Genomic DNA, 27,014 nt, shown 5'->3' on the forward strand with positions numbered 1-27,014 from the left:
GCAAATTTATCCTAATCTTTTGATCAGGCAGATTCAGTTTATCAAAGTCATTTTGGTGCTGGCAGGAACTGAAGCTATTGATAATGATTTTAGTGACAGTCTTGCATCAAAAGTAATATCGTTATCTACATTTGAGCCCTGTGTTCCACAAGAATGATTAAATCTCAAATGGTTCATAATTAGTTGTAAGTGTTTTGTGAAATTGAGAGTAGTAAATAAATCTAAGTTTTTAAAACTGTCTTTCACTGTGCTCAGTATGAAAAGTCATTGAAATTTTCGGTGAAGTATTAACTGCAGCAAGGACCTGACAGTTAGTGGTGGTAGTCTTTCTATCTGTCAGAACTGACTGTTCTGCCAGTAATATATCTCTGATTTTGATTCAGTTTTTTGTTCCATTAATATAGCCTAGTTTTTTGGGCATGTCCCACAATACTGCTATTAGCATAACACAGACTACATAACTTGCTTCTAACCCATTTAGACAAGGCCTAATAAAGTAGAAATACTCCCAGTTCTACTTATTTGCTCCTCATGTTCTTCAGAACTGAAAGCTAACTTTTCTCCCTGTTCTGAAAAAGGAACCAGACTTGAAACATTATCTATTTCCCTCTCCATCTATTTTACCAGAAAAATCAAATGGAATTACTTTATTTAAAAAGTGAGAGATTACAGAGCTCTGAGATGTAGTGATCTAGATGTCCTGTTGTATTATTGATAAATTTTAGTGTTCAGGTAGAATAAGTAATCAGAACTAGAATCAGCTTTAATATGACTAGCATTTGTCATAGCATCTGTTGTTTTCCAGCCACAGTCTATTGCAATACATAACAATAAAATCGATACATTGCAGAAAAAGGTATATACTGTATAAAAAGAAAATTAATTAAGTAGTTTTCATAGGTTCATTCCCCATTCAGAAATCTGATGGTGGAGGGGAAGAAGCTGTCCCCGAATGTGTGCCTTCAGGCTCTTGTATCTCCTCCCTGATGGTAGCGATGAGAAGAGGGCATATCCTGGTGACGGGGAGTCCTTATTGATGGATTCTGCCTTTTTGAGGTATTGCCTTTTGAAGGTGTCCTGGGTGCTGGGGAGAGTAGTTGAGCTGGCAAAGTTTATAACTTTCTGCAGCTTTTTCCGATCATTTGCAGTGGCTCTTCATACCAGACGATGATGCAAGATGTTAAAATGCTGTCTACATCTGTAGAAATCTGCGAGTGTCTTTAGTAACATACCAATTCTCCTCAATCTCCTTATGAAATATGGCTGTTGTTGTGAATTCTTTGTAATTGCATCAATATCTTGGCCCAGAATTAATCCTTGGAATAGCAAAGCTAGCAGTATTTTTGCTAGGGGAGATGAAGACAAAAATAGGGATGACATACCTCACTTATAAAGGGCACTTGTGAGACCCCACTTAGAGTATTGTGTGCAGTATTAGTCTCCTTTAACTTTAAGGAAGGATGTTATTTTATTGGAAACTGTTTAAAGAAAGTTTACTAGACTCATCTGGAATAGATGAGTCATCGGGTGAGAAGAAGTTACATAAGCTAGTCTTGTATCTGACTTAGAAGAGTCAGTGATTAAAACATTTAAGAACTTGATGGGTGGTCTTGATGGGAAGGATTTGGCAAGGTTTTTTGCTCTTGGGAGAATCTAGATCTAGGGGTCACTGCTTAAAAGTCAGGGTCGGCTCATTGAAGATAGATGAAGTGAACTTTTTCTCTTGAGATTCATGAATCTTTGGAACTTTCTTCCTCAAAGGGTGTTGTAAGCAAAGTCTTTGATTATTTTAAAGGCTGATGTGGATCAGTTCTTGATAAGCAAAAGGGTGAAAGGCTGCCATGGATAGATGGGATTACAGAGTTAAGATTATAGTCAGATCAGCCATGGTGTTGTAAAATAGCAATGCAGGTTTTCAAGGCCCAGTGGCCTACTTTTCCTCCTGATTCATTTGAATGTTGTTCTCTGCGGAATAAGTTTGAGAAAAATATTTTTAGATTAAAAAATGGAATCTGCTTGTTTAGGTTTAAAAACAGTGTTGGAGGTTTAGGTATTTTTATTAAAGTAAGATATTGAAGCTTATTTAGGCCAACTTCAAGTAATAATGGGAGTTATTGTCTAGTCCCAGAAGGTTCCATAACATATTCATGGCATGGGAGGATAAAATATCATCTCTGTTACACTTTACAGAAAGTTCAAATGTAGGAGTCAGAAATCAGCACCCAATTTCCTGTGGTAACAGGAAAGAGGTTAGTATGAAGACAAAGGTCAGTTGTTCCTTATAAATAATCTTTGCTGAGGTGGGTTTTAAAAAGCCAGAAATGTTAGAGCAACATTATGGAGTCACTTAATTTTAGTAAGTTGTGTTAGTTGGTTTAATATGTTTCATCTGTCATTACATGAAGCAAGTTGCAATAAATTGCAGCCCGAACAGTCAAGTTTATTGCTCCTGCTAGCCTTGGTTCAGAATAAAGCAATAGAATTATTAATACAATGCCTGCCAACTTAATTGTTGTGATATTTTTACCTTCTCTATGTACATGTGGTGGAAGTGGATCCCAGACAGCATCTGTTTTTTTACCTAGGGTGTCTGGCCATTTGAGCAATTGGCCTCTCTCATTCCATATTTTGTATACCATTAACAATTCAACAGCTAGCATCTATCCATCTGCTAGCATTTAGCTGTTGAAACTGAGGCATATTCTGAACATTACTATGAAATGTGTCTTTCTAGAACTTGATTACAGAGTCGAAAAGCCACTTGTGTCAACTTGAAGTCAAGAATAGAGTCAAGCCTTAATAGCCATTGTCATATGAAAATTCCTCTTGAATTTTGCTTCAGGTAGGACCTGACGTAGCGCTCAAGACTCCATCGGTTTTAATGGGAATTCAAGGGCAAAGAGGTGGAAACGATAGGGTCTTTTAAGGGACTCCTGGATGGATACATGGAGTTTAGAAAAATGAAGGGTAATGGGTAAGCTTAGGTAGTTCTAAGGTAAGGACATGTTTGGCACAGCTTTGTGGGCTGAAGGACCTGTATTGTGCTGTAGGGTTTCTATGTTTCTTTTATTTAGAAAGCAAAGCAGAAGTTAAAATAATAGTTTTAATGCTTACATTTTTTTGAAATAAATTTATATTAAAAGATACACACTGCAGTGAAAATTATTCAGTGTTTATATTTTTAAAATATGGATATCAGATACATGGGAAAGTTATTAAATGAATTATAGTTTTAACAGCTGTAACAACTGCATTCCTAGTTTTTGTTGCCTGTCAGGGGTGTTCCTAAATAGAACTGCTTGCCATGCCATCTGATGCCCTTTTGACTTCCAGGCTACACTGTTGAACTGTGGGTGGGAAGGACCACCAAGGAAGGCCACCTGCCTCTGGACAAGTTGTCCATATCATGGGGGCAGCAATGGGGGAAGAAAATCTAGGAGAGACTCCAGGTCAACACACTCCAGTCCTCCATTAGTAACAATGCTAAGAGCTTTATTTGGTTTGGATACTTTCATACTAGTTGTGCTATCCATAAAATTTAATTCAAATCATTGGGTAATTACATTTCCTTAAAATATTTTCAAGTTATCAGAAGTATTAGTGTAGTAACCACATTAACAAGGTTTGATAGTTCCTGATTTCACTGGAATTTGGTTAATAATTGGGTCAGGTTTCACATCTATGTTGAGGGTAGCTAGCTCCTTTATTAGAAATAGGAAAGGGAGACACGCAGTAGATCAGGTGATATCTGAATCAGAATCAGGTTTATTATCACTGTCATATATGATGTGAAATTTGTTCTTCTGCAGCAACAATACAGAACAGACATAAAAATTACTATAAATTACAAACTAAATAGTGCAAAAAATGAGATAGTTTACAGTTACAGTTAACAGTTACTGATGTTTATAGTTTACAGTTACTGTTTTACAGATTTGCTAAGTATGTCCACAGAAAATATGTGGTGACATATATGTACTCTGATAATAAATTTTACTTCGAACTTTTGACCGATGAACTAGTTTCATGGGTTCATGGACCATTCAGAAATCTGATGATGAAGGGGAAGAAGCAGTTCCTGAAATATTGAGTGTGAATCTTCAGGGTCCTGTACCTCCTTCCTGATACTAGTGATGAGAAGTGGGCATGTCCAGTATGGTCAGGGTTCTTAATGGTGGATGTTGCCTTCTTGAGGCACTGCCTCTTGAAGATGTTCTCGATGGTAGGTAGGGTTGTGTCTGTGATGGCACTGGTTGAGCCTATAACCCTGTGCAGCCTCTTGTGATCCTGTGCATTGGAACCTCCATACCAGGCTGCGATGCAACCACTCAGAATGCTCTCCACCACACATCAATGGAAATTTGCAAGAGTCTTTGATGACATACCAAATCTCTTCAAACCTTTAATGAAGTTGAGCCACTAATGTATTATGTTGACATCCAGGAACTTAAAGCTGCTAACCCTTTGCTGACTCCTCAGTGAGTTCTGTAGCGTGTTCTTCTGACTTCCCCTTCCTTGGTTTTGCTGATGTTGTAGTGTGATCACTCAAGTTAAGTATGATGTTCTTTGATCTGGTGCAGTGTGGAATAGAGTTAAGTGGTGGCTGTGGTTAGTGGTTAAGTTTTTTGTTAGTTCAGTTTCTCCTTTCGCTGCCGTTGCTTGTTCTCTGTAGCTCCCTCTTGAACATATTTCCTCCAGGTGTATATATTGAGTGCAATGTCTTTCCAGTTTTTAGATGTAATATTGAATTGCTTCAGGCTGTTTTTGATATTATCTTAGAAATGTCTCCTTTACCCACCGGGGCTCACTGACTTTCCTTCAACTGGGCGTAAAGGATCTGTTTGGTGAGGTGTGAATTAAGGATGACATGACCATCCTTTGGAGTTGGTATTGCTTTATCACTAGTGGTGATGCTGTTCATGTTGGTCTCCTGTAGTATGCTGGTGTTAGTATATCTGACCTTGCAGCTGATCCTCAAAATCTTTTGTAAGATGCTTTGATAGTATTGTTCTTGGGCTTTCAGGTGGCTTCGTAGTCCATGATTCAGCTCTATTCAATAACATAGGAAGGACAATTGTTGTGTAGACCAAAAGTTTTGTTTGGACCGATAGGTCACAGTATTTAAAGACTATTTCCTTAATTGCTCCACTAGCACTACCCAGGCAGTGGTTGATCTCTAAGTTGATGTCTGCTTTTGAGGAGAGAACGCTGTCAAGGAAGGGAAAGTGATCTACATTTTAAAGGATAATACTGTCAACTTTTATGGAGGGCTGAATAAATGGTGGTTGGGCAGAGGCTGATATAGGATGTGTCTTTTTTATTTTCAAAATAAGACCCAGGGCTCTATAGGCCTTGGTAAAGACATTCAGGATACATTGAAGTCCTTCTTCAGAGTGTGCTGTAATGGTGTTGTCATCTACATATCGAAGCTCCATGATTGGTGTTGACCTTGTACTTGGCCTTGAACCAGTTAAGGTTGAAAAGTTTGCTGTCCATTCTATATGTAATTGGGATTCTCTGTGGTAGTTCTTGGCCAATGAAATGAAGGACAGCGGCAATAAAGATGGAAACTAGGGTGAATGCGATGATATGACTGTTTTGAAAGTGATTGGTTCTGATTCAGCACCACTACTGCTGAGTACTATGGCTGTCATGCCATCTGATGTTGAGTGTGAAGTGGTTGTTGTAACACTTCTTAACCAGCCAGTCTACAATATCTGATTTCTGTATGCCTCCACATTTCCATTCTCTGAGATTTTACCAATAAGAGTAGTGTTATCTGCAAAATTATAAATGGCATTTAACCTTTGTTTAGCCACACTGTTGTGAGTGTAGAGAGTGTAGAGCACGTAATGGGCTGAGCACATATCCTTGAGGTGTGTTCATATTGATTGACAGCAAGGAGGGGAATGTTATCACCAGTCTTTATTGACTGTGATCTCCTGACGAGGAAACTAAAGATCCAGTTGCAGAGGGATGTACAGAGGCCTAGTTTAGAAGCTTGGTGTTTAGTACTGATGAGGATGATGGTATTAAATGTATTTGATAAACAGCAGCCTGACATATGTTTTGCTGTTGTCTAGGCACTCCAAAGCAGAGTGGCTAGCCAGTGACATTTCGTCCACTGCAGGAAGTGTAGCTGGTCTAGGTCCTTGCTTAGGCAGGAGTTAATTCTAGCAATGACCAACCTCTTAAAGCATTTCATCATAGAAGATGTGAGTACTACTGGTTGATAGTCATTGAGACAGTTCACTCTCTGCTCTTTTTGGGCACCGGTATGGTTACTGCTCTTTTGAAACAGCTGGGAACCTCAGACCACAGCAAGGAGAGGTTGAAGATCTTCTTGAATACATTAGCCAGTTGGTCAGCACATGTTTTCAGTACATTTTCAGGTACTCTTTTGGGGCCTGATGCCTGCGAAAAGAGAAACTGAGTTAATGTTTCAGGGTAACGACTCTTCCCTGGAAAGTGAAATGATTAATTTCTCTGAAATTGGATGACAAAATGGGTCTTTTTAAAAAGATCCCTTTTTAGTTATTACTTTTACTCCCTTAAGCATTCTGAGCAATCTTGTATGACGACTGAATCTGCTTGGATGATGCAACACTTGGTTAGAACAGCAAATCCTATTGTGATTTGGACCATGTAGTCATATCTTCTGTAAAGTTGCTATGCTCTGAGTCTTATATTTTTAACGGATGATTAGTTGGGTGATGTTGGTACAGTGATCTTGTAAATTCATTGAAACTGTAATTCTTAGTGTTTTATATTTCGAAATTGAATTCCTTTAGGACTGGAACCCTCCATTAGTGAATTAAGTATACATTTAATCTATTGCCTTAAAGAAAGCAAAATATTTGTCTACTTTCTTGTGGAACCTTTGAGATTCATATAATCTTTTTGCTTTTTCTTTCTGATCCTTTTATGCATTTGAGTCTCACTGATCCTGTTGTCCAGGACTCCCTTGTTTTTGTTGAGCCTCATTTTCTTTGGTGCATCTTTTAAATATAGATCCTGTGATCTACATTTTCGGGCAAATTTAGCAATCTGATGCCCTGCTTTCTCTGAGGGTTTTCCATGAAGTTTCAAGTGAAATGTGCAGCCCTGAGGCCAAGAAACTTGGTGACTTGGCAAGCCCATTATTTATTCCATTAAAGTGACAAGGAAGGCTGAAATCATCGAGGAGAGTGCGGAAGGCCAGCAGGTGTTCAGCGCCGTCTGTCAGCCTCTTGCTTGCTGCTGCTGGAGGAAGGTTTCTGAGTGTGACTGTCTCTTTCTTCCTTTTGCTTGCTGCTTTTGCGTTTGAATGGTCTTACTCCCCCTCGATGCTGTCGGAGGATGGTGCCAGAGCAAGGGTTAACTAATGCAGTTTGTGGATTCGACTCTGCAGTTCATGTTTTGAGTTTCTGGTTGCTCCTTTTTATTTTGTTGCTATTTTGGGTGATTTTGAATTCGGTCGGCATGTGGCTAACGAAAACTGAGCCAAACTGAATAAGCCTGGGCTTATTCGTTTTTGTGCTTTAAATTCTGTGTTTTTCTATTTGTTTTTTGGTTGCCATTTGTGCAATTTTGTTTTTTTAGTGCATGTGGGGGGGGGTGTTTTTCTTTGAATGGGTACCATGGTTTTTCTTTGTTTTGTGGCTGTCTGTGGGGAAAACGAATCTCAGGGTTGTATTCTGCCCATCGTCTCTCTCTGGTGCTCCTCACCTCCCCCCTTTTCTTCATGGCCTTCTGCCTTTTCCAGCTGGCTTCCCTCTTTTCCAGCCCTATATCTCTTTCAACTAATCAAATTCCCAGCTCTTTACTTCACCACTCCCCCTCCTAGTTTCACCTACTGCCTTGTGTTTCTCTCTCCCCTCCCTGCACCTTTTAACTCTATTCCTCATCTTATTTTCCTCTAGTCCTGCTGAGTTCCTCTAGTATTTTGTGACTGTTGGTTGTATACTGCGTAGATACTTTAATAATAAATGTTCTTTGAATCTTTAAGTCGCGCTCTCCCACATTCCCAAGTAGGGTTGTGATTGGGCTGGCTTAGCTAACAGCTCAAACAGTTTAGCTTTCATGAAGGCACACATGGCATGAACAGATTTCTTAAAGGATTGAGAGGGAACCATCTTGTATACTGGATGTGCCTGTATGCTGTATATTCATGCATCTGTAGCCGAGCTTGCTACAGTTCTTGCTTGGTATGAACACATGTTCTAGGAAGAATTATTGGATTGTGATTTTAGGACTTTTTAAAAACTGTGCCAAAAATGATTTCAAATAATAAAATCATAATACTTTTATAAAACAGCTTGTGTGTATCCATTAAGGATAATTTCTCATTAATTTTAACAGTTGGAAAGCCGAGTTCTCTACTTGTTTCTATATTGCCTTTCAGCAATGTGCTACTTCACCGGAATCTATTAACCTCAAAGAGCTCTGTATTGTTTGGTTTAATTTCCTAAAAAAGGAAAGAATATCTCAGATGGCTGTTTGACAGAAGTAAAATTGACCGAGGTCATTGTTGTGGTTATTTTGGAACACCAGTCTTGTACCACCTGTGTAGATTGAGAGTACACTGTACATCTGTTTGTGAGAATGCCGGTTGTTATGGAGACTGACTTTTAGCAAACATTATGGCAGGACAGAATTTGACTGCAAGGTTATTAATGTGGGTGTATGGGTCACCCTAGTCACTTTTTCTGACTGTCTAGTCATTTACAATGTCTTTTAAAAATGTTAACAATTAAATCTGCCATTTATGACATATGTATGGAGGCATCAAAAAATGGAGAAAATAACATAACGAAAATGTTCAGCCGGCATATCGAAGAGGAGGCATAGGAGCCCGAAGGCACACATTCAACACTTTAGGACCAGCGGAGCTTAGGAGAGATAATGGCGACTAACAGTGACTCCTTTGTTTGTATCTTTGGAAACAGCTCTATTTCCACCTTTAATATCCTTACTTTTCCCTTTCAGGGTTCTTTTGAAGAGCCTGACTTGGATTTACACGCAAGCTTTGGTTCTTTACAGGAATGGGACCTGTTCTTGGGGTTCCATGATTGGCAGTTATTCGACATGCCAAGGTTTTGGCATGAGAGTCTCGATCGTGTTTGGAAGCCTAAGATCTTGGGGCTCTGGACACAAGCGGATTGAGGATTGGTATCATGGCAGGAGACTTGTGTGTCGTCAGGGAGGCTGGAAAATCTTTCACTGATTCGAGTTCTTTGCAATCTTTGGACACAGAGCTCGAAAAAAGTGATGAAACGGACTTTTAACATCGTATTTGTTGTTGTTATGTCTCCCGCTCGCTGTGAAAATGGGGGGACACCTCCCTCTCCCTTATTAGGGAGAGAGAGAACCTGTGGTTTTTCAAATGTCAGATGAAATACGAAGTCTTTGGGGTAACTTTGGTCTGTGTGTTTGCTGTTGCTTACTTAGCACACGCTTGGGCTCGGTGATGGTACTGAAGCGCTTTTTTTTGCTGGTGGGGGAGGGGGCATCGTTGCTCGCTACCACTTACTCGCGGGAGGAGAGAACTAGGGAGGGACTTTGGGGTTCTCACGTTTAACTGTCGTTCATTCTTTGGGGCACTTCTCTGTTTTCGTGGATGTTTGTAAAGAAAAGGCATTTCAGGATGTACATTGTATACATTTCTCTGACATTAAATTGGACCTTTGAACCAGTCTCTTTCCCTCTGTCATCAGATTTCTGAATGGACAATTAATCCATTTGCCCTACCTCTATTTTTAAAAATTTCTTTTGCTCTCATTTTGCACTATATTGTAATTTATATATTTTTAATTATTATGTATTGTGATGTACTGCTGCCACAAAACAACGCATTTCACGAACATATGCGAGTGATATTAATCTTGATTCCAATTCTGTTCCATTGGTTTTCTTTCATATGTTCTGAAGCCACTTATTGCAGCTCAGTCACTACCCAGCTGAATCTGGCTAGTGCCATCCATTAAAAACTAAGTGAAATTAGCTTTTCTGGTCTTTAAAGCTCAATCTTATGTTAGGTAATAACTTTGAGATTTTATTTTAGTATTTAAAAGAATTGTCCATATTTCTGAGTTTTTGATAAATGTAGAATTTTCATGTGTTTTACAGATGACTTATTTCTCAAAATTATCAAGAGATTCACAGACAAGTGAAAACTGAAATCATGTGGTTGGAGTTATTTATTTATTTTTTGATACAAGGCAGAGTAGGCCCTTCCAGCAACCCCCAGTAGTCCTGATTTAACCCTAATCTTTACAGTGACCAATTAACCTATCCAGTACTACTTTGGACTGAGAGAGGAAACTGGAACACCTTGGAAAACCCACACGTGCCACGGGAGGATTTCCAGACTTCTTACAGAGGATATGAGGATTGAACTCTGACTATCTCGCTGTAGTGGTGTCATGCAAACTGCTACGCTACCGTGGCATTTATATTTAATAAATTGTCTTGGAGACTTTTCCATTGTATTTATCTCAGACCCCAGCTTTAGATGTCATGGTGTGGAGGTCACTCATTCATTATGCGGAAAGACATTTAATAGAAAGTTTTAACATGAGAAGAATTGGTTCTGGCAAATTGCCATGCTTTCTATTAAATGAAGAGTTAGTGTTGGAGAAGCCTTTCAAGGAAGCTATTCAAATACTGAAATCTGAATTTTAATGGAAGTTTTCTTTATTAAGCAAGATAGAAAAGAAATCTAAAAACTAATTTTAAACTAATATTTCCTCACTCACTGTCAGTGTGTAACTTAGATTTCCTAGGAGAAGCGTGTGTAATGGTGTCACCCTGCTTTTCCAGTGGAGGTAATTGCATGTTGGTCATAAGGTTAACATTTGGGCCTAAGGACAGATAGTCTCTGCAAGGAACCACTCATGTGTTGCCTAATGCAGCACTTAACTCAAGATCCGTGAGCACAGTGACATTTTCCTTAGTTTAGCATTAGATGCATCATAACACAATTAGCAGTGATGTTTATTTTATTTTTATTGAGATACGGCACAGGATGGCCCTTCAAGCCACGCCATGCAGCAACCCCTAATTTCACGTCAGCCTAATCATGAGACAATTTGCAATGACGAATTAATCTACCAACTGGTACATCTTTGGACTGTGGGAGGAAACAGAAGGACCTGGAGGAAATCCATGCTGCTACGGGGAGAACGTACAAACTCCCTATAGACAGCAGTGGGAATTTAACCCGAGTTGCTGGTACTCTAAAGCATTCTGCTAACCACTATTCTACCATGCTACCACATTCTTTGGCTTTTCTTCAGCTGCAGAAACAAGTGGCTTCCAGCTGGTGGAAAGACCTGCAACTGTTCTGATTTATTTCTACTGTTACTTTTCATTCGTATGTTAATTTTTTTGTACAGTACCTATTTAGCTCTGTTGTTTAAATGAAACTTTAAATTGTTTTTTTTTGCAGAGTATAAACAGGTGTTCAATTGAAATAAATAACAATTTATAATTTCAGTCTAATTTCAAAATAAGTTCACACTATTTCTTGGAATTTGCTCCTAAAAAGGATAAAGGCCAAGAAACTGTTGTGTAACGTAGCTGTGAGGTGTACTCCACAATAGAATTACCAAGTTATATCATCCATTGGAACTGAATTATGAATATTTCTTCCAGATCCATTGATGCTTATTCCATTGTAATGCGTGGAGGAGGCAGTGCAGCACGTCTGAACATTACTTCTAAGATTTTCATTGGTGCCTTTAGGCTTGTAGCTCAGCAATGCTTGCTTCAGCATAGGTTAAAAGAGACCTTACTGAGCACTGAGAACTGGGTGTAGATAGGTCCATTTTAAATAAATGAAACCATTCAATACATCAGACCCTTTTTCTCATTCTCTCCTTCCATGCATTTTTTTACTTTCTCTTTCCTCTCTTTCTCTCTCCCGTTTTCTCTCTTGCTTCCCTTTCTCTTTCTCCTCTAAGCTCGCTGTCATCTTTACTCATGTTGCTCGTTTTTCTCTTTACACTCTATTATCCTTTCTCCAATCCTTTCTATATCTTGTTTTTTTCTCGCTTTCTCTGCTCTTCTCCCCCTCTCCCCTCTCTAATTATTCATTTTCCACTTTTTTCAGTCTCTCTCCCCCTCCCCTTGCTCTATTCTCCCTTTGCTGTCTCAGCCCTCTTTGCTTCTTCACCCCCCCTTTGCTGCCTCTGTTTCTATCACCCTGTCTCCCCCTCTCTCTGCCTGTCTCTACTTTCTCCTGCCTTTGCTCTGTGCCCCCCCGCTCTGTGCCCCCCGCTCTGTGCCCCCCACTCTGTGCCCCCCCTTGCTCTGTGCCCCCCCTTGCTCCCTCTCCCCCCTTTGCCCTCTTCTCCTTTTTACTCTATCCCCCCCTTTGCAAAAAGAGTAGATCTTGAATAGAATATTGGCAGAATGTCGTACCTGTATAATGTAACTTTTTAATTAGGAAATAATTTTAAGGCAAATATATAATTTCTCTCTAAATTTTCACTTTTGATTATTGAGAGAATAGAAATATTTTATCCCAATTATTTCATACTCTGCTGGAGTTAGGAAACAAACTATTTCTAAAATATTAATATTGGTTGATAAAATCAAAGCAGTTGATAAGATTTATTCAGTGACCCCCAGCAAAGAACTTTATAAAGAAAGAGTGGAACTTCAAATGGAGCATAGTTTGTTATTATCCTCTTCGATTGAAAATCAGTTAATTAAATCTAGAACCCACTTTTATGTATATGGAGATAAGTCTGGTAAATTATTGGCTAATCAGATAGATAGATAGATAGATACTTTATTCATCCCCATGGGGAAATTCAACTTTTTTCCAATGTCCCATACACTTGTTGTAGCAAAACTAATTACATACAATACTTAACTCAGTAAAAAAATATGATATGCATCTAAATCACTATCTCAAAAAGCATTAATAATAGCTTTTAAAAAGTTCTTAAGTCCTGGCGGTAGAATTGTAAAGCCTAATGGCATTGGGGAGTATTGACCTCTTCATCCTGTCTGAGGAGCATTGCATCGATAGTAACCTGTCGCTGAAACTGCTTCTCTGTCTCTGGATGGTGCTATGTAGAGGATGTTTAGAGTTATCCATAATTGACCGTAGCCTACTCAGTGCCCTTCGCTCAGCTACCGATGTTAAACTCTCCAGTACTTTGCCCACGACAGAGCCCGCCTTCCTTACCAGCTTATTAAGACATGAGGCGTCCCTCTTCTTAATGCTTCCTCCCCAACACGCCACCACAAAGAAGAGGGCGCTCCACAACTGACCTATAGAACATCTTCAGCATCTCACTACAGACATTGAATGACGCCAACCTTCTAAGGAAGTACAGTCGACTCTGTGCCTTCCTGCACAAGGCATCTGTGTTGGCAGTCCAGTCTAGCTTCTCGTCTAACTGTACTCCCAGATACTTGTAGGTCTTAACCTGCTCCACACATTCTCCATTAATGATCACTGGCTCCATATGAGGCCTAGATCTCCTAAAGTCCACCACCATCTCCTTGGTCTTGGTGATATTGAGACGCAGGTAGTTTGAGTTGCACCATATCACAAAGTCCTGTATCAGTTTCCTATACTCCTCCTCCTGTCCATTCCTGACACACCCCACTATGGCCGTGTCATCAGCGAACTTCTGCACATGGCAGGACTCCGAGTTATATTGGAAGTCTGATGTGTACAGGGTGAACAGGACCAGAGAGAGTACGGTTAACTGCTTCGGTTAAACGACAGATTACTAGGATTTGTAAACAAGATGGCACTCTGACGATCGACCATAAAGAGATAAATAAAGCCTTTCAAGATTTTTATAATTCCTTATATCAATCAGAATTTGCAGAGGATTCTTCTATAACAGATGAATTTTTAAGGAAATTGAATATTCCAAAATTAACAGTAGAGGATAGTGTATTCTTAGATACACCTATTACGGAAACTGAAATAAAAAAGGCTATTTTTTCAATGAATTCCGGTAAAGCTTCTGGTCCAGATGGTTATACTGCAGAATTTTTTAAATCCTTTTCCTCTATACTTTCTCCTTGGCTTTGTAAAATTTTTAAAGATGCGTTAATTATAGGCAAATTGCCACAATCTTTTTATGAAGCTTCTATTTCTTTAATTCTTAAAAAAGATAAAGACCCTATTGAATGTGCATCCTATCGGCCTATATCCTTGCTGAATACGGATTTTAAGATTTTTAGTAAAATTTTGGCTACTAGATTAGAAAATATATTACCTCGAATCATTTCTGAAGATCAGACTGGATTTATTAAAAATTGCTATTCATCTTTTAACATTAGAAAATTAATTAATATTATTTATACTCCTTCACCCAAAATACCAGAATGTGTCATTTCTTTAGATGCTGAAAAAGCATTTGATAGAGTTGAATGGACATATTTATTTAATATGTTGCAGCATTTTAATTTTAGTTCAAAATTTATATCATGGATTAAATTAATATACTATAAACCCTTGGCTTCGGTTTTTACCAATAATCAAAGATCTCCTTTTTTTCAGTTATTCCGTGGTACAAGGCAAGGTTGTCCTTTAAGTCCTTTACTATTTGACATTGCTTTGGAACCTTTGGCTATAGCCATTCGTGAATCACCTAATATTTTGGGTATTACTCGTGGGGAGGGGACATATAAGTTATCATTATATGCTGATGATTTGTTACTATACATATCTGACCCTGAGAGATCTATTCCTGCTATTTTGTCCTTGCTTGCACAGTTTAGTAACTTTTCTGGTTATAAATTGAATTTTAATAAGAGCGAATTATTTCCATTAAATATGCAATTTCCAATTTATAAACATTTACCATTTAAAGTTGTTACAGATTATTTTACTTATTTAGGTATTAAAATTACTAAAAAACATAAAGATTTATTTAAAGCTAATTTTTTACCCTTAATTGACCAAATTAAGCAACTTGCTACCAGGTGGTCTCCACTATTTTTGTCATTGGTTGGTCGAATTAATGCTATTAAGATGATGGTATTACCCAAATTCTTATATTTATTTCAAGCATTACTAATTTTTATTCCTAAATCTTTTTTTGATATTATTGACTCCAAAATATTTTCTTATCTGTGGCAGAATAAAAATCCTAGACTAGGCAAAAAATATTTACAGAAGCCTAAGAAGGAGGGTGGCTTGGCTTTGCCAAACTTGAGATTTTACTATTGGGCAGTTAATATACGATATTTAATCTTTTGGACACAAGAATCGACTATAGCTGCTTGCCCACAATGGGTAAATTTGGAATGTAAATCTGTACAAGACTTTTCATTGCTTTCAATTTTAGGATTTTCACTTCCTTTTTCTTTATCTAAATTGAATAAACAAATAACTAATCCTATAGTCAAGTATACATTGCGAATTTGATTTCAATTTCGTAAATTTTTTGGTTTGAATAAGTTTATTTTATCATGCCCTATAATATCTAACTTTTTTTGGCCCTCTTTTATGGATCAAGCTTTTCTTTTATGGAAAACAAAAGGTGTAACATGTTTTCATGATTTGTTTTTGGATGATAGCTTTATGTCCTTTGAACAGCTATCTAATAAATATAATTTACCTAAAACCCATTTTTTTTTTAGATATTTGCAAGTTAGAAATTTTTTGTATAATGAGTTACAGTCTTTTCTGAAACTATGTCCATTGGACATTACAGAAAGAATTTTAGCTCTGAATCCTTGTCAAAAGGGTTTAGTAGCTGTCATTTATAATATGATTATGAAAATACAGCCAGAAGTATCAGAAAAAATTAAGAAGGAATGGGAAGAAGAACTTCATTGTCTTATATCCACTGAGCAGTGGGAGAAAATTTTACTATTAGTCAATTCATCCTCTATTTGTGCTAAACATGCCCTAATACAATTTAAGGTTGTACATAGAGCTCATATGTCTAAGGATAAACTTGCTCGATTTTATTCTTATGTTAATCCAACCTGTGACAGGTGTCATTCTGATGTTGCTTCATTGACCCATATGTTTTGGTCTTGCCCTTGTTTGCAAAATTACTGGAAAGATATTTTCAGTATTATTTCAAGAGTTCTGAATATCAATTTTCAACCGCATCCTATTACTGCAATTTTTGGTTTACCAATGGTGGATAATAGTCGTTTATCCTCTTCATCTCGATGAATGATTGCATTTGTTACATTAATGGCTAGAAGATCTATTTTATTGAATTGGAAAGAAATTAATCCTCCAACTATATTTCAGTGGTTTTCTCAAACTATCTCTTGTTTGAGCTTAGAAAAAATTAGAAGTGTTGTTTTTGATCCTTCAGTAAAATTTGAAGAAACTTGGAGACCATTTATTCAACATTTTCATATGAGTTAAATTGTCTTTTCCTAAACCTCACTTTTATTATCCTTAATTATTTGGATGGAGGTTCGGAGTTATTGGCACTGCTGTATATATCTAACATTATGCAATGGCCCATGTTGGTTAGTGTTTTTTTCTCTTTTTTTGTTTTTTTTTCCTTTTTATTTCTTTTGTTCATAAATACTATGAGTTTGGGAGGCTATATATATTGATTATTATATATTTGAATGTCTACTTAAACTATCAACTATGTATTCTCAAACACTTTGTATTCATATTTCATTTATGTTTGCTTAAAGTTAATAAAAATATTTAAAAAGAAAGAAAGAAATATTTTATCCCATGTCTTTCTTCAATATTACATTTTGAATAGAAGAAATATATTTATATTACTTTTGTTTAATGTTACTCATAAAGGTAAGTTTGGTTTTATGTTCTAAATTGCCTTTTATTTCTTTTTCAAGTGATCTAGCTAGCCTAAAATTAATCCTGTTTTGTTGGCATGGAATTTTTATTAACAGTGGAGTGAATTTACTTCTTATAACACCAAGAATTGTAAGAACTAACAAATAAGAACATGCTTTTTGATTCAAATGTTAATGTTTTTAAAGCTGAATAAATCCTTAGTGTTTCTGTGTATCGGGATAGAAAAGTTATTGTCAGTCTCCTGTTTGAGAAATAATTTTTTTGTTGTGAACATGTTTGCAAAAACTGTGAAGGATTTCAAAAACACTCATCAGCACTTTTTATCATTTCATATTTGGATAATTTCATTCTTATTGTTTGAAATACAAGTTACTTGTGGTAAGACAGTGACTAATAACATCTATTTACTTTTTGTAGTAACAGTCAGGATAGAATTACTGATATGCATTATCATCTTTGAGAAGAGGATACACTTGAATTTGACAAGTGCAAACAATCGCATTCAAGTCACTTGGCACTCTTTTTGGGGGAATACATATGTGACTCGTTAAACAACAATGACTTAGTGCATCAGACTGCAGCTGGTATGTGGAGAAATCCAACAGGATAGAGAGGAGCAGGAACAGGTGGACCAACAAACCAGTTTGTTCTTTCCCATAAATATCAAGCCCCACTCTGGACCTGGGGCAAGCTATATTAAATATAATTCGGCCCTCAGTTCTCCCCAGGGGTGCAGTGCTGCTGGAGCTCACTGGAACACCGATCTGGCACCTCTGTAAAATAAAAAGTCAAAATAAACAAGCGGGGAATTTAACAGCGGCCGCATATTAAATAGAGGGAATTTTACGGAAACGGGGGTTGGGGAGAGGGGGTGGTGGCTGGTGGGGAAAATACCACTAATAACATTAGGATAGGATATTTGATAGTTTTTGGTGAAATCCTGGAGCTGTGACTGTTTTTTATTTGGGTATTTGTGAAATTCGTCTTTGCTCGACCTGTTGTTTTCCCAACATACCCTGCTGTACCTCCCGCCATTTCACAGATCCTCAGTCTCTCTCCAGCCGAGGGATGACTGTACACAAGTATGAGCATTTTTCTGCTCTCTCCAATGGGTACCATTGGATTCCAGGTTGGAGCTTTATTAAGCAAGGAATGAACATCGAAACCTAAGGTTAAAAGTCTAAAATAATGAAAGAAAAATTCACTGCTTGCTTATCTTTGGCCTGATTTTGATGAAATATTCAAGGTAATCATCCAAAATCCTCTTCTACACCTGGATAAATTAAATTTAGTGTTTTTTTTTTACAAGCTAAATGAAAAAAAAATCATTTCCAGACTATAAGCTAGTTTTACGTCATTTCAACTATCATTAATAGCGGATTAACCCCTTGCCCTAGCTCCACCAACTATAGTTGATTGGAAAGAGGCTCTTTTTCTCTTTGTGTTGATAGGACAAAGAGTAATTTAGTAAGGTAATTAAGGAGACAAAATGCATTTATTTCCAAACCTCCCAAATGGTTGCTCTCCTCCCTGTTAACATTTGTCGCTTCCAAAATATGATTTTTTTATTCGTATGGATACATTAATAATTTATGTAAAGATTCAAGCTTCTTTAACTTTTTATATATTTAAAGACTAAACAGGATCTGTGTTGGTCTAACCATGTAATACCCGACATGTGAGGATATTGTGAGAATCGACACTCACAGGTACACTTCCTGTTCAACCATTTCTGCGAGAGAAATGGTACGAGGCACAGTTGCCAACCTACCGCTTTTGATACTAATATTCAGTAATATTCATGGCTTTAGCAATAGTTCATTAGATGTTCTTTTTTCTAGTTGGTTCCAATTTAGGTGGATAAAAGTGTAAAAAGCTTATTTGCTTTATTTCTGTTATTTTTATACCTGCTTAGGAATACTGCTAACTGCTGCGGTCCCTGCTGTCTGCTCTGACTCAGTTGTATTAGTAAGGCTATATCTGTGGTGGTCTGTGGATTACCCACTAATACAGAAGTAAATTTTTCTCACTAACAATCCTATGGCTTCTAAGCAAACAATGTTAACTTCTTTCTTTCGTAAATAAGCTGAGGAGTGTAACAAGAATAATGTACAAGAGACTGATAACAGTAAAAGTGACAGAAGCTGTGTTTTGCCTGCTTCCAGTTCAAATTTTCTAACTGGGTCCAAATGCAGTTCTGAAAGTAATGGTCCTTCAAAGTCAGGCTTGTATCCCTGTGTGACATACGAGGGGTGATTGATAGTTCCTGACCTAAGGTGGAAGGAGTCAATTCTAGAAAACCTAGCAATTTTCAATTATTTGAAACAGGAATAACCACAAAAGTTATTAACTTCAAACTTTCTGCATAATCAGTCAAAGAGTTGAACTGCACGTGCATGTAATGAGAGCTGTATAACCCGAGGCCATGAACTTATCAATCACCCCTTGTACAGCTGTGGCACTTAAAAAATTTGGCACTGCACCCCTGGTTCTCCCTGAGCAGTCAAGAGACTTTGGGCTCAGGCCCTTTCACCGAATGCAGTTGGTGTTATCAGATTTAAGCAAGTATTTTATTGATAGGTTTCACCATTAAGATTTTTTTGTATTTGGTTTTGGCATTTTCCCCAGGGACTTTCTGTTGCTTCTTAAAAAGTAAATGCAATATTTTGCACATCTATCAACCTTTAATGTTTTGTGGGATCAGTATAGAAAGGGGCTGATGCCTTGAAGTAGAAAATATTCGTGGGGACAGGTTTTTGTAAATATATTTTGCTGTTTGTCATAAGATCTTGTTTCAAAATGATCATAGTTAATTGACTTCATCTTCTTTTAAATCTTTGTATCCCTTTAGGATAGGAAACTTTGAAACTTAAAACTTTGATTATAATGTCATACCATTCCTTCAATTGAATGAGTTGTCTTTTTTTAAAAAAAGAGCTCTGATTTGTAAATCCTAATGAAGCTTCGGATCATTTCCTGTAGATGCGTATCAGTCTGATTTTTTTTCAGTGACAAGCTAAAGGCAGTATGCAATTAAAGGAAATTACAGGCTTCTGCAATGGCCCTTTACTCAGAGAAGTGAGAAATATTAAATTAAAATTACATGCATAATGAGATTCCCGTGGAAGTTAAAGGTGTTGGATGCTTGTTTGTTGATTGGGAAGGAAGACATGAAAAATTTATTATAGTTTTGCTTGGAGTAAATCAAGATGATCAGAGAAAGGAAAAATAACTTTTGCTGAGAAAGTGACAGTAATTTTGTAACAGTAGCTTCGGATGCATTAACTGTTGAAGGTGAAATATACTAAACAACGTAGTATTATTCATTGAAATGTTTGTAAAATCTTTATAGTTCTGTATATTTCTTGTTCAAATCTCCTTCCATAGTTGTAGCTGCTCCAACCACCATCCACCCTCTTGTCATCAAACCATCTGAATCTGATCCAACAGCAATTTATTATCTGAGCAGTAAAATCCTGGAAACTGATGTGGTGCCTTGACAAATCCTTGAGCAGATGTTGAAGCATTTTCAAAATGGAGGCCAGTTTGACTGAAGAAGTTTATGAATGAAAGAAGAAGTCAGAACTGCATTGGCTGTGATTACAGGCATATTAGGTGATTGCAGAGATGACTTGAGATGTAAGGGTTGCTTGAATCAATTATCATATCTGAAGTGTGGAGATATGAAGTTGTTCCATTATTTAAAAGAGGCAGTTGGGAAAAACTAATAAATTATATCCAGTGTGTTTACATCAGTGATAGGGAAGCTATCAGATAAAGGTTAGGATCTACACACATCTGGAAAAGCATAGATTTATTTGAGATAGTCAGGATTAGGGGTGCTCTTTTAGAATGGAAACGAGGAGGAATTTCTTTAGCTATAGTGTGGTGAATCACTCAAATTCGTTGCCACAGGCAGCTGTGGAGGCTAAGTCTTTATGTATATTGAAAGCAGAGTTTGATAGATTCTTGATTTGTCAGGGCATGAAAGGATACAGGGAGAAGGCAGGAGATTGGGGTTGAGAGGAAAAATAGATTAGGTGTGATGAAATGCTGGAACAGACTCAATGGATCAAATGGCCTAATTCTGCTCCTATACCTTATGGTCTTAGGGTGGCGAGATCTACCAAAGTATGTGTGAGGCACTGCTTCCCTCCACTAACCTGAAGGTCACCCTTGGACAAGGTGTAGCATCTGCATAACCTCCTGATCAGAGTAACATGAAGCCATTGGAGCAGGTGGTGGATGGTCCAATCAGCAGCTAGTGGTTATCATAAGTCATGGTTATGTGACCACTGATGCCAGGCAGACAATCTCTGAAGACTGGAGTCACCCATGTTGTAAAGACTGCCCAGAATAAGGTGTTACGAACCCCGTAACTGGGTTACTTACCAGCAAAGATAGAGACGTCCGTTGAAGTCTGATGATACTATTTTTAACAGTATTTATTAGTAAAAATACACAAAAATAATATTAATGCAAATATACAGATAATATACGTCGTCAATACTAAACCTAAAAGTGCGGGTATAATAATAATCAATAGGAAACAAGCTCTATCGTTGTCTAGTTGATAATGAATTGTCCGATGGAAATATACAGTTCGTTTCAGTTCACACAGGCTGCCGTCGTTTGTTTGTCGCTGTGTTGCAATTGTTGGAGAGAGAGAGAGAAATAGAAGAATAACTTGCTGACTTTCCTTGGTACGGTCTTGATCCGTATCCGTCCTTTAGCTAAACCGTTCTTCCGTGATGAGCCCGCCACCCAGGCAAGGGAGGACACACACAAGCTCCCACCGGCTTTCGCTATAAAACGCTGTCACTGGATTTCTAGCGTTTCTCCTGGTGTGTCTAAGGGGTGTTCCCCAGACCCGTCTTTTATCCTCACTCACGGGGTCTCAGATGTCAATCAGGTTGGGATGATGCAATCCCTCAACCAGACCACTCTGGTTATTCTCTGAGGGGTTTCAATGAATAGTACAGTACTCAATACACAATTCCTTCTCCAAGAGACAATAGCAGTAATTAGTGGTTCCGTTCCGCTTATGTCAGGAGACATTCCACCTGGTTGTGTATTCGGCGTCTCTCTCTCTCATTTCCTGACATGCTGTGTATCTCTCTCATCTCCTGGGTCTCATACCCAAAATACTAGCGATCTTGCGATTCTCAAAAAGGAGGGGGCGACTTTGCACCCTTTGGCCCCTCAGAGTTGCTCCACATTCGTAACAAAGGTGATGGCAAACCACTAATGTAGAACAATTTACCAAGAACAATCATGCTCATTGAAAGACCATGATCGTCAACGTCATATGACACAGCACATAAGGAACAAACATGTTAGGATGGCTCTATGTGGAGTAGGCTTGTCTTACAGACTTAATTGAATTTTTTGAGGAGGTGCTGAAAATGAATGATGAAGGCAGAGCAGTGGATGTTGTATACATGGACTTCGGTAAGACTTTAGAGAAGGCCCCTCATCATTGGCTGATCCAGAAGATAAAGGCACATGGATCCATGATCCATGGAGATTGGGTATTCTGAACTCAACATTGGCTTGGCCATAGAAAGCATAGGGATGTATTCTGACTGGAGTTCTATTATCAGAGGAGTTACACAGGGATCAGTACCAGGAACTCTGTGCTTTATGATAAATATAAATACTTTGAACAAGTATGTAGGTGGGCTGTGTAGCTAATAAAAAATCAACAAATTTGTGGATAGTGAAGGAGGTTGTCAAAGAGCTCAGCAGGATATAAACCAGTTTGAAATATGGACAGAGAAATGGCAAATGGAGCTATGGAGCTTAATCTGGATAAATGTGAGATGTTGCATTTTGGGAGGTCAAATGTAAGAGGAAAGTACACAGTACATGGCAGGATCCTTAGAAGAATTGATGTGCAGAGTGATCTTAGAGTGAATGTCCATAGCTGCCGGAAAGTGGCACCTTACCTAGAGAAGGTAGTAAAAAGCATGTGGTTTACTTACCTTCATCAGTCAGGGTGTTGAAAATGAAAGCCAGAAAGTCGTCTTGCAGTGTAAAAACTTAGGACAGGCCACATTTGGAGTAGTGTGTGTGGTCTGGTTGTCACATTACAGGAAGGATGTGGAGAGTTTTGAGAGGTTATAGAAGAGTTCAATAGGTTGTTGCCCGAATTAGTGAGTATTAGCTTTAAGTATTGCTGTCAATGAATCTCCTGTCATCAGCATCCTGGGGATCACCATTGATAAGAAAGTCAACTGGATCAGCAACATAAATACCATGTTACAGGAATGGTCAGAGATCGTGTATCCTGTGGTCAGTGAATTGTTTTCTGACAACCAAATGTCTTTCTACTCTCCAGAAATCATGAGCATTGTGTGCAATGGAATACTGTACTTAGCTGGAGAGGGTAACACCAACAAATGTCAAGAAGTTTGAAACCATTCAAAATAAAGTGGCTTGCTTAATTGGTACTCCAACACTCATGTTGAATGTCATTTGTTTCCATCATTGACAACCTGATTGCAGTCTGTACCATCGATGAAACACAGTGTAATTACTTGTCCTGACTAGTCCAGCAGGTCCTTCCAAACCCATAACCTCTACCACCAATGAAGGCATGGGAACCCTATCATCTGCAGTTTCCATTCCAAGTTGAATACCATCCTGACTTGGAAAATATCGAAGCTCTTTCTTGGTCACAATGTCTGAATGCTGGAGCTCCTTTCCAACTGCTCCATGAGAGCAGCTTCATTAGAATGACTGTAGAGGTTCAAGCTGATGATTCCCTGCCACATTGTCATGGACTGTTAGAGCTGGTCAATAAATGCTTGTCTTACAATTAGTGATGGGCCATAAATGCAGATACCAAAGATAAATACATCAGGGAAATAAAGGATTACTGTACAAAGTGGCAGTGAATCTCAGTAACTTAGATCCAATGAGGTAATCATCTGTGAGGAAGTACTGGGCTTGTATGGTTTTTCACAATTGTGTGGAATTCCTGAACTTGCCAGCTCTTACATTGGGAAGTATGTGGAACTGTTGGCATTTCTGCACAAAATCTGCGCCAATAGATTTGTTTTACTTGCAGGTCTGAAATTTCTTTTGATAAATCGAGGTTTTATTTCAAATTGAGTTTGTTACCAGACCCCTTTCTTTTCTACAAACAATTAAAAGCACCAATGGAGTAACAACAGTTATAGTATGAAACTAATTTATCAATAAAGTTTAAACCTTGCATAGAGTTTGGCCTTGGAGTCATGGAGAGATACGAACAGCAACAGGCTCTTCAGCACACCAAGTCCATGCTGAAAAAGAGTTTGGTGTCGTATCAAAGTGGCTGTACTTTTGCAGGCCCTAGTTTTACTCCTGGCAAAAAAAAAAGCAAATATTCTGGTAGAAATGTGAAATAAAAGGAGAAGATGTTGGATTCAAGAGTCATCTTGTGGAACAACTAAAGTTAATCCTTAAGTTTATGCCCTTTCATCAATAAATTTTGATGGAAGTTGATTTACTGGAAGCTTTTGAGCAGATCTTTCTGAATGATTATAACAGTTTTGAACAAAACCATTTCTTCAGTTGTTTAAAGTGACAGAAGGTGTTGGATATCAGTGCTACTAATGTCAAACATTAGACTTGGAAGATCTGCAGGATTGTGGGCCCTCATAATCTGGACCAGATAAGTACAGAAAAATGCAAGTGGTGATTCTTGTTGGGAATTTTGAACCAAAAAGATCTGACGTTGTTTCTCTCTCCATAAATATTGTCAAATCTACTGAGTAAATTATGCATTTTTCTGTTTTTATTTAAATGAATAAACTGGTTTATTATTGTTATGTGTACCAAGGTACAGTAAAAAGTTTTGTTTTGCATGCCATCCACAGTCCATCTCACTGTACTCAGGAATCATTCAATATCTTACAAGTCGATGGAAGCTGTTCTTGACCCTAGTGAATAGTGCTGCCGAAGAGCTGGTTGATTTGTTGGTTCTTTTGTAACATTGTTCTGGCTTTTGCAGGCTTGGAACTGTGGATACTTACTGGTGTAATTGCTGTATTGTATAATGTTGGCCTTCAAGTCAAATGTAAAAGTCCTCAGCTTAGTAGCCAAGCTATCCTGGTTGTGTTCTAAAAAAGGAACTTGCTGGAATTTCTCAAATTTTTCTGACTTCAGATCTGCACAGGATCTTTGATCCCATTGCATTTCGTAGAGACTTTACAGTTGTATTTTTACTTCTGCAAAAAAAGGAGATAGTAAGTTTGCTGAGTTAACCCACCTATCAACCATCCTGCTCCCACATCTGCCAATATTCCTCGGTGTATTTCAGGCTGATTTTTTTTGTGTGAGGAAAAATGCTATTTTATTTTTGTTAATGCACACTTGATGTTACTTTGCAACATTATTTTATATTAGTTAACTTTTGTTTGTCTTATTCTTTGACTTTTGATCACAGATCGATGTGATGTGTCATTCCTGATCTCTATCTTAATGTAAATGTGATGTATGGATCTATTTCTTTTAGTGAAATGTTGTGTACACATGCGCATTGATCTGCTGTCTGTGTATGCATGTTGTTCTCTCGCTTTCTTTCACTGCAATGTGAATATACCAGTTAAAGCCATCTCCCGCAGGCATGCTTTTATTTCATTGATATGTGGTTGTGCACAGACACAACGTCTTGGCGACGGGTGCAAACCTGAACGTCAGAGAATATCACCAACTGCACCGACAGTTACGGGACAAAACAGCAAGAGTTAAACAAGTGAAAATATCATACCAATGGCTTCAGTTGGGAAAGCTGACAAATTTGACAGCGCTAATGAAGGTTGGGAGTTGTATATTGTGAGAGTGGAACTGTATTGTGACGCGAAAGGATGGAGGAACAAAAGAAAGCCATTACGCTTCTTAGCTTAATGGGTCCTAGGATGTACAGTCTCTTTAGCGACCTAGTAACCCCTGAAAAGCCAGCAAGCAAGACGTTTTACAAAATCACTTGAACCCTAAACCGCAGATAATAGCTGAGAGATTTAGATTTTAAATACATTGCAGAACTGTGCAAACTTTCCCAATACTGTGAATTTAGAGGTGGAATTTCTGATGCATTACGGGACAGGCTTTGTATGTGGCATGCATAGTCAAAATACTCAAAAGAGGTGACTGGCAGGAACAGACCTAACCTTAGAATGGGCATTGACCATTGCAATACTGTTAGAGACAGCAGCAAAGGATATAGTAAAACTGCAGGAAAGGAGGTTAGAATGTGAAATGCACAAAATGTCCCTGAATGGTTTAAAAAGGCAAAAATGTTATGGATGTGGCAAATCCTCCCAGGATGCAAATGACTGTTACTTCAAAGAAAAGGTTTGCAGAAAGTGTCACAGACAAGGTCACATTGAGAGAGTGTGCAAGGCAGACGAAAAGCACAACCAAAGAGAAAAACCACATTGAGTGAAAAGTTTCAAGCACAAAACTTAGCAAGTGTATAAAGTGACCAAATGTGAAATGGAATCAGACAACATAAAGTCTGACAAAGTCATGCATAGAACTGAATAGTATTACTGAAGCAGATCACAAAATTACATGGATCACAATAGATGTGTCTGGTATAAAACTGAAAACTTTATTTGTACATGAATAGCTGAGAAAAATCCAACTAGATTGGCACACAATCAAAGCTCTCAGTTTGACATCAACAGGTAACGGCAGCCAAATGATCGCACTAACCAGAAACTGGCTTAATACTAATGACACAGTTGCTTAATACTAATGAGAAGGTTTTTGAGAAAGGAATAAATAAACAGATTGGAGACGTGGCCAAAAGCTGTTTGGGATGCTAGAAAAGTTCAGAAAGCACCCCCACAGGCACTGTTACACTATGGTACTGGCAGTCTTCACCATGGCAAAGAGTATGTCTACTCATGGATAGTCAACATGGCTTTGTGAAGGGAAGATCGTGCCTCACAAGCCTGATTGAGTTTTTTGAAGAGGTAACAAAAGAAATTGATGAGGGTAGGGCAGTGGATGTGGTCTACATGGACTTTAGCAAAGCATTTGACAAGGTCCCTTCTGAGAGTCTCATCCAGAAAGTCATGAGGCATGGGATAAGTGGAACCTTGGCTGTTTGGATAAAAAAAATTGGCTTAAAGGAAGAAAGCAGAGGGTATTTGTGGAAGGAAAGTATTTTGCCTGGAGGTCGGTGACTAGTGGAGTGCCACAGGGATTTGTCCTGGGACCCCTGCTATTTGTGATTTTTATAAGTGACCTGGACGTATAGGCG

General features: G+C 38.0%; 1 protein-coding gene across 1 annotated transcript in view; it reads left to right on the forward strand.

The window, feature by feature from the left end:
• lmf1 (lipase maturation factor 1) overlaps window positions 1–27,014 on the forward strand; it is a 711,060-nt gene that overhangs the window by 126,328 nt on the left and 557,718 nt on the right. The gene's annotated exons all lie outside the window — the stretch shown is intronic.

Source organism: Hemitrygon akajei, chromosome 11 (assembly GCF_048418815.1).
Source record: "Hemitrygon akajei chromosome 11, sHemAka1.3, whole genome shotgun sequence".
Classification (NCBI taxonomy): domain Eukaryota; kingdom Metazoa; phylum Chordata; class Chondrichthyes; order Myliobatiformes; family Dasyatidae; genus Hemitrygon; species Hemitrygon akajei.